The sequence below is a fragment of the Cyprinus carpio genome, chromosome A21 (genome assembly GCF_018340385.1).
Source record: "Cyprinus carpio isolate SPL01 chromosome A21, ASM1834038v1, whole genome shotgun sequence".
Lineage (NCBI taxonomy): Eukaryota > Metazoa > Chordata > Actinopteri > Cypriniformes > Cyprinidae > Cyprinus > Cyprinus carpio.
In genome coordinates this window covers 22,048,251-22,057,749 of record NC_056592.1, presented here as the reverse complement: position 1 = coordinate 22,057,749, position 9,499 = coordinate 22,048,251, and positions in this window count along the sequence as shown.

The following is a 9,499-nucleotide window of genomic DNA, read 5'->3' as shown; positions in this document are numbered from 1 at the left end:
TAAATTAACTATATAATTAGAACTAACAATATATTTCTTTTTTTTTTTTTTTAAATGAACAATTCCTGTATAAAATGGGACAGCAACCTTTATATCAAACATTTTTAAATCGTCCACAGCTGAGCAACGCACGAGGCAGGTTGAGCGTGCGAAGTGAATGTGCTGCAGAAAGTCATTTTCAGATGCAATGAAAATAAAAAATAAATAAAAAACCCTGGATAGCCTAGATTAGGCCCAGACTCTGTTCCTAAGTATATAATAATTATAATTACCCCACAGTAACAAATTTTAACCGATTAATCACCTATTTTCGTTTGCTGCATGTTATTTTATTTATTTATTTATTTATTTTTTAAAACAGGCTAAAAAATAAATTAAGTTTGTGAGAGGAAAAAATATATAAGTATAAGTATACATATAAGAATATATAAGTCATGTATAAGTTGCATTTTATTACATTCAGAAATAATAACGGCTGGCCTAATAATGTTATAATGTGCCAACAGGATATTTTTAGTTCTCTTCACTTAACAAAAAATCCTTTAAATTTAACAAATTTATCAGAACAGAACAATAATTACAAATATATAATTCTAATCGATAAATAAAATTGCAGTATATAATAATATAGGCTTAGCTATAAACAAACAAAAAAAATAAATGAATAATAATATAAAGCGAACCATAAGGTAAGGTTGGGCTCTCATTCGGGAGAAATCCAAACGTTTCCATATTCATGATGTTGCCTATTTCAAGCTTAAATATTATTCATTAGGAAAAATAGGCTTTGTAGTTCACGCGTGTTTCAGTATCGACGGGAAAAAAATTAAAAATCATAATTAACAAAAATATGCCAACGTGGACCGCTGCTCGCGCCGAATGGCACGGTGAACGGCTACTGTTTCCAATGAATGTGCGCGAGGCACCAGCGCGATCAAACAGCTGAAACAGAAAATACAAAATTTTTGGTCACACAGTAAAGGCATAAATCAAAAAATGCAAAGTGTCAGCAGTTTGAAAAATCAAGAATAATAACAGAATGAATCATAATTATTGCTAAATGCTGGACCGTTCTCATTTCTATCTGCAAATGGAACCTGAAGGATTTTTTTTTTAAACCAAGAATGAACCGAAATGAAAACACTTAGCTTTTTATCCATATATATAGGCCTCATATTTAATGACTGTTTAATAACAATAGCAAGCATAAGATCCTTTGTGTAAAGGTCTTCTTTTAATTTTTGATGAGTAGACTGTAGCCTAAGACTATCCTACATTTTGAAATGAACTCACTGTACATTTTTTAACGGTTTTTATGATGGTACAATGTTATATCATAATGTTATTGTTGTTTTACCTCCTCCTTTTATCTCATTTTACAATTACATTCAGTTCCCAATCCGTCCCTTTGCGCCACCTGGTGGTAGTTTCGCGAAGGATTTTAACACTTGACTGACTTAAAGTTAACGCCGCGGCCCTGCGGCGGCGGTACGCGCGGCGGTATTACCCATTTTGGTTTCCAACAACCATTATTAAAAAAAAAACAAAAATAAAAACAATATAATAATCAAAAACACCATCCAAACAGTAAATACAAATCCAAAACGTTGGTTCTACCACCACCTACAGTAGGTGGCCATCCAAAACGTTGGTTCTACCACCGCTCGTACCGCCGCCACGGCGTCTGCAAAGTGCATTTGCAGCTTTTGACCGCTGAGTGGCGCTTTAATCACATGTTTTCAAACAAGCGCATCAAAGCACATCTTTGCGAATGGACGTCAGCTTTGCCTCACCGTTTTGTTATATTTGACTGCAGTCGGGGAAAATGAAAGAAAAACACTGTAGGCTAGTTAAAATATTTAATATTCACAGATGAAAGTTTAGTCCTTATGAAGATATGTGCGTTTCTTAGAACGAATTCAAGCAGGATAAATGTCAAGCCTGTGCCTGAGCCTGTGCTTATATTTTCTCTACATCATATTTTAGATTTGACACATTTAAATAGTGTGAAGTATTATTTAGCCTATATAATATGCATTATGTGTTATATTATTAAAAAGAAAATGTGGTTTACTTTGCATCAGAGCATTAAAAGTGGTAGCCTATTGTGAGCTAGGCTTGCTGTTTTATAAATTATTTTCTTTATTTTAGTAAAACGTGAGGCACTGTATAATTTCGCTCCCATTATTTAGGCCTAATTAAAACAAGAAACGAACAAATTAAACCTGCACGATTTAACTAAATCATTGAAACTCTAAAGAATGGACTGATTAATAAAACGTCCTCACGTTTAACCTCAAGTTCTCTCATTAATCAACAAAATACACACAATGTAAAAAAGAGTTTCATTAATTGCTAACTTCAGTGATTTTAAATGGAGTCCTCTTTACCTGCTTTCATATAATTTAAGTAAAAATAAATAAACAAAATAAATAAATTGTAGCCGCATTTTAAATGCAGGTTTGTGTAATATTCCGTAAAATATCAGCGCAAGATTTGCACGGCACGCATGATGCTGAGTGCACGTGCAGCATTTATTCTTATTTGTCTACATATTTTATCTTCATTACAAATCTTGTTTGATTTTATTTTGGATAATTGCATGTAAAAAATTATTTACTTTGTAATGCATATGCAAAATGTGAATTATTATTCATATTCAAGTGTTTGTGCAAAAATTATTAATGCGCATGCATGACAGGGAGGCGCCGTCTCGATCACGTGATTTTTTTCCTAATAATAAAATAACTGAAAATTGTGCTGTCTCACATACATGAGAAATATATCTACAGAAAGCCTGAAATGTCTTTTAAATGAATCAATTCAAAACGAAAGCATTATGTAATCTGTGAGGGTTGTATTTATCTCTAAATGTGCGTCCATCTGGAGAGAGTCAGCACTGTGAATTTCATCTTGCAGCCGAGAAGAAAACATTTGTTTATTAATAAATAATTAAAATGTCTCCTTTTTTACAATTATTGGGCTACTTCTGCCTGTGCTTTGTGGCAAACTTAATGCATGTGCTTGAGCGCGGAATATATTAAGGCTGGATTATTGATGTAAATTAAAAATAAACCTGCAATTGGTTGAATAATGCAACGAATAATGAACGACTAGTAACTAGAAAAATCTTACGTGGGAGGCAGACCTATTAAATACCCTCTAGACATCTCTGTTAAAGTTTTTAAAGCATTTTATACGCATTTCCATAAATTCTTCTTTCAGAATGGTCCGTAATGGAGAGATACCTTAACACTGATTTTTCCTCTGAAACACAAAAACGAAAATTGAAATAAAATCAATATTTTATGTTTTGAGAATGATTGGGCTCAACCCTCCCCCGCGCATTTGAGACACGCTACAGAGCAGAGTATGAGCAGTGCGGTGTGATTCAGACTGGAGCGAGGAGCGGATTTTTTAAAAGTCGGAGCTCCATCACGAGTACAATTCATGCCAACAGCCCGTAATATAACTCCATATTTAGCAATAATTCACATGATAAACATATTTAGCTATAGCTTGATACACATAATCTCTCCGATCAGAAGATTATAATGACAGCAATAGTCGAGCGGGATGTTACAGGCTCATTCTCAAGGAGTTTGTCTGTTCCTTTTACTGATTATTTTCGGGTTAAAGCATGATTTTAACAGATACAGCACATTCACACGTAATCGCTGTCGCAATAATGCATTCAAACAAATGTAATCTTACAGTACTTCATCTGTATCTGATTTTGAATGAGCAGAAATCTGTAAGAAATGCATCGATCTGTAGATAAAATAACTGACGAAAATGTACTGTTATTTTCATCGCAAAAAAATTGCACACCAGAAAGCAGCAATTATACCTTTTAATGCTGACAATGTTATTAGTTTGTCAGGAAAAAAAGTTTGCACGCAATAGCCTAATCCCCTTTGAAACTCAAATTTTATTTATTTATTTATTTTTATTTTATTTTTATAGGCTACGTTATGAACATAACATTTCAACTTTAGCCACAGAGTGAAGGCGGAGCAGTGTTTCTGGTATCAGTGAGCGCTGAGCAGAGTGATTATTTAATGCTCGGCGCGGAGGGAAATTGTTGCTGCTCCACTCTCACATACTCTGCTGCCGAGTGAGAGATGAACAAGACCGTCCAGTGTAGACACGGTTAGACAGTGTCTGCTATATTTACAAATAATTGATATAAGAAATAAAGGCAATTTCCTCTGAAATTAAGTTATAATAACTTATAAGCTTTATTGCGCTATACAGTAGTCAACATTTGAAGTGGATCAAACCTTTCTTTAAAGTTGTCCTAAAACCTGTTCTGCAAGTTTGATACCCTCATAGACACTGTCCATATGAAAGAGCAAGAAATTCACACCTTTATCTCGACCCCCACAAGCTATACAGAACTACCCCAAGCCCCCTCCAGCTGAACTGAACTCGTTCTGTTTTTTGGATGAAGGAACGGTGTGTTGTCATGTTACTGGTTTGGAACATGCCTGCACTCACAGCAGCCGTTCTCTTTTTATTCATTATTTTCTCGCAGCCCATATTATTATTTTCACTAGACCAAAATAATAACAAATTATCAATTGATAATTAATCATTATTTTTGCGAAAATCATTGTTATTTGTGAACGTCTCGCGCTCACTGACCCAGCTTCACCGACCGCGGTTTGATTTTATAAAATCAGTTTGAGCGAATACAACTTATTGATCACAAGCCCAACATTTAGCAAGGCAGGAAAACATTCAGTCTACCTGAAGAAAGGCGTATTTCATTGAGATAATGCTGTTAAATAGAGATTAAAAAAAAAAAAAACCACTGTAGGCTATTCTTAAACTTGGAGTTCATTATATTGAAGTACAAATCCAAACACCAGAAGCAACCTACACTCTCAGTGTTCTTTCACTGAAAGGTATGCATTTTATCTATTTATTCACAGGCTATATGGTTGAAATAGTAATATTTTAGTTGAAAACTTTAAGTGCCATTGTTTAAAAACTGCATCATAGAAATGTTTCATAGACCTTCAGTTGTCATGCTTTAAAATCCCATGCCATTTGTAATTTCACTGTATTTTCACCTCCTAAATTACTTCCCCAATTCTATAATGGTAAAATTTACTCAGGCCGATGGCATTTTTTATGACATTATTTATTTTTATTTTTAGAATAGGCTAATTGTAGCCTACATAAATGGATAAACATTATAAATAAATAATAAAAGAAAGAGCCTCTATTAGCCCTTATTTTTAGGTTGTAGGAGATATGCGAGCGATTAACAGATTTAAAAAAGAAAAAAAGTGGGTGCTTGGTTTCAGAAAATGAATACAGCTCGTAAAAAAAAATGCTATGATGAAAAGTCATGCTAACAATTAAAACCTTTTTTATACCAGATTCAACTTGAATTTCAATACTGTTAAACTGACTTTAAAATCTTAAGAAGTTTATAAGTTGAAACGGTAAAATGTCACAGTGCATGTAAAATAGCCTAAATTAACTTGTATCTTGTATAGTATCCGAAGACCTTGATTGCATTTTAGCATAAAACTAACAATATAATTTGATTTTTTTTTTTTAAATAATTCCTGTATAAAATGTGACAGCAACCTTTATATCAAACATTTTGAAATCGTCCACAGCTGAACATCTCGAGAGGCGGATCTGAAGTTATATTTGTTTTGTTCACGAAGTGAATGTGATGCACAAAGTCATTTTTAGATGCAATGGAAAAATAAAGCTGGATAAAAACACACGAAAACACACTAAAAAATAAATTAAGTTTATGAGAGTTGCATTTTATTACATTCAGAAATAATAACGGCAGGCCTAATAATATTTTTAGTTCCCTTCACTTTACAACAAATCCTTTAAATTTAACAAATTTATCAGAACAGAACAAGAATTACAAATATATAATTCTAATGAATAAATACAATAGCAATATACAAAAAAACAGCATTAAAAAGCAACAACAAAAATAATAATAAATATAGCTGCAAGCAGCAATTACGGGGCCAAGCACTACATGAGCAAGCTTCAGACGAACGGCAGGAATGAGTAATTAAAACCGTTTTAAGATTATTTTAGGAAAAATGGCTTGAAAACAATAAAGACAACAACTAGTAATGGGATTTATTGGCTTATCACGTTTGACCAATAGGTGACGCTGTTGTCAAATTAGTGTGGAATGGTCAGTGTGAAGTGACTATTGCACATACAAAGTTTGGTGTCAGTATGTCAAAGCTTTGAAGAGATATAGCCTTGGAGTCATTTTGACACAATGCTTAAAGTTTATAACGGCGCTGTACGAAAACGGTTTTGTCTTTCGACACGAAATCCACAACTTTTTGTCATCACAGTCTGAAGATCATCTGATTCAATTTTGGTGAAAATCGGACCCAACGGTTGATGAGGAGTGCAAAAAAAGTATGTTTTCAACATAAATCAAAATAGCCGACAGAAAGTTCGGCTTATTATGACATAATTGATATGTATGTTGTCGGCATGACCCAAGGAATATTTTGAGACCTGTTTCATTACAATAGGTCAATGCAATCAAAAGTTATGAAATTTTCAAAATTGCTAATAATTAAGAATTAATTAATGTTTATTACTCCAGACCAATAGGTGGCGCTGTTACCAAATTGATGTGGCGTGATCAATTTGTGGTGACAATGGCACATGCAAAGTTTGTATGATATGGTCTAGGAGGAGTTTGAAAAATTAGGTTTTCAACATGAATCAAAATGGCGGAAAGGAAGTTTGGCCAATTTTATCATAATTGGTATCGATGTTCTCGGCATGATCCAAAGAATTTAGGCAGACCAGTTTCATTCCAATAGTCCAATGTATTCAAACGTTATTAGCATTTATTGTAAATTTCTTTATAACCTTTGACCACAAGGTGGCGCTGTGCCCAACTTTTTTGATTACCATCAGGGCATAGTGTTGAACATTTTTGTAATTAGTTTCGTAACGATACGCTAATGCGTTTGTGAAATACAGCAACTTAGATAATAATTCAAAATGGCCGACGCCCAAAAGGCTGACATGGGAAAACTGGGTATTATTCGATTCAACATGATGCACTGAATCTGAAGAGACCAGTTTTGTGATTTCTGACCAAACTATTCAGAAGTTATTAGCAAAAATATGCATTTTTCATATTTCCTGACCACTAGGTGGCGCTGCATCGAAACACTGCAGGTAGTCTCAGGTCATGCTTGTTATAACACTCACAAAGTTTGGTCTCAATACGCCAAACCGTTGCGGAGTTATAGCCTCACAAGCATTTTTGCGTGCTTTTCGTAGAATTTGTTCGCGTGGTATTTGAGAACGGTTGGACGAATCAACTTGAATTCCATAACTTTTTGCCAGCATGGTCTGAAGATGATCTGAGCTAATTTTGGTGAGAATCAGACTAACCGTCTAGGAAGAGATAGAAAAAGTAATTTTTTCGAAAAGTTAAAAATAGAAAAAAAACTAAACCTTGCGATTTTTGAATTTTGGGGTTCAATCGACTTGGCATGAGCCAAGGATTCAGAGAAAAATATAATGTTCCTTCTGTACCTTAAGGTTCAAACGTTATTAGCATAAAATTTTTGAACGTTTGGACAAGTGGTGGCGCTAGAGAGTTTGAATTAGAGACTTCACATTGGCTCTGGTTAATGTTGAAACTGTCTTCTATTAGCGTTCCAAATTTCATAACTTTCCCGCAATCGGTTCTATGGGCTGCCATAGACTTGCGGCGGAAGCGGAAGAATAATAATAATAATAATAAAAAGAATTCTAACGATTACAATAGGTGCCTAAGCACCTTCGGTGCTTGGCCCCTAATTAAAAATAATTTGAAGCGATACATAAGGTAAGGTTGGGCTTATCTCTCTCATTCGGGAAAAATCCAAACATGTTGCCCATTTGAAGCTAAACTCTTATCCATGAGGTAAAATAGGCTTTGGATTTCACACGTGTTTCAGTATCGACGAAAAAAAAAAAAATCATAATTAGCAAAAATATGCCAAAGTGGACCGCTGCTCGCGCCGCATGGCTCGGTGAATGACTGCTTTTTCCAACGAATATGTGCGCGTGAGGCACCAGCACGATCAAAGTCACAATTCACAATTTTTGGTCACACAGTAAAGGCATAATTCAAAAATGCAAAGTGTTAGCAGTTGGAAAAATCAAGAATCAAGAGTTAAGAATTATTTGTAAATGCTGGACCGTTCTCATTTCGCTCTGCAAATGGAAGCTGAAGATTATTATTTATTTATTTTTTTTAACCAAGAATGAACCAAAATGAAAACATTTAGCTTTTAATCCATATATATATATACAAAAACATACATAAGAACCTTTGTGTAAAGGTCTTTCTTTAAATTTTGTTTGATAACAATAGCATGCATAAGAGCCTTTGTGTAAAGGTCTTTCTTTAAATTTTTGATGAGTAGACTGTAGCCTAAGACAATTACATTCAGTTCGCAATGCGTCCCTTTGCGCCACCTGGCGGCAGTTTCGCAAATGATTTTAACACGCGACTGATTTGCAGTTAATGCCGCGGCCCTGCTGCATCCTCTAGGGGTCACTATGGGGAATGGTATACCCACGCCACCATGCTGAGGGGAGTGCAGGCCAGAACCATGGCGAGCACTAAGTACCAACTCTACCATTTCCATGGGAGTTGCCCCTGGGACGTTACAAGACTGTCGGTGACATTATCCCTTATGGCCAAAGGCCTAGGCTACATACCCAAACCAGGGCTATCATACCGGCTGGACACAATATCGGCGAGTGAAGTAACACTGCAAATTAGAATGTCATGGAAAAGTTTATTTATTTCAGTAATTCAACTCAAAATGTGAAACTTGTGTATTAAATAAATTCAATGCACACAGACTGAAGTAGTTTATGTCTTTGGTTCTTTTAATTGTGATGATGTTGGCTCACATTAAACAAAAACCCACCTCAACATCTCAACAAATTAGAATACTTCATAAGACCAATAAAAAAATAAAATAAATAAATAAATTTAAAAAAAAAAAAAAAAAAACATTTTTGGTGAATTGTTGGCCTTCTGGAAAGTATATTCATTTTCTGTACATGTACTCAATACTTGGTAGGGGCTCCTTTTGCTTTAATTACTGCCTCAGTTTGGCATGGCATGGAGCTGATCAGTTTGTGGCACTGCTGAGATGGTATGGAAGCCCAGGTTTCTTTAACAGTGGCCTTTAGCTCATCTGCATTTTTGGTCTCTTGTTTCTTATTTTCCTCTTGACAATACCCCATAAATTCTCTATGGGGTTCAGGTCTGGTTAGTTTGCTGGCCAGTCAAGCACACCAACACCGTGGTCATTTAACCAGCTTTTGGTGCTTTTGGCAGTGTGGGTAGGTGCCGAATCCTGCTGGAAAATGAAATCAGCATCTTCAAAAAGCTGGTCAGCAGAAGGGAGCATGAAGTGGTCCAAAATTTCTTGGTAAACGGGTGCAGTGATTTTGGTTTTCAAAA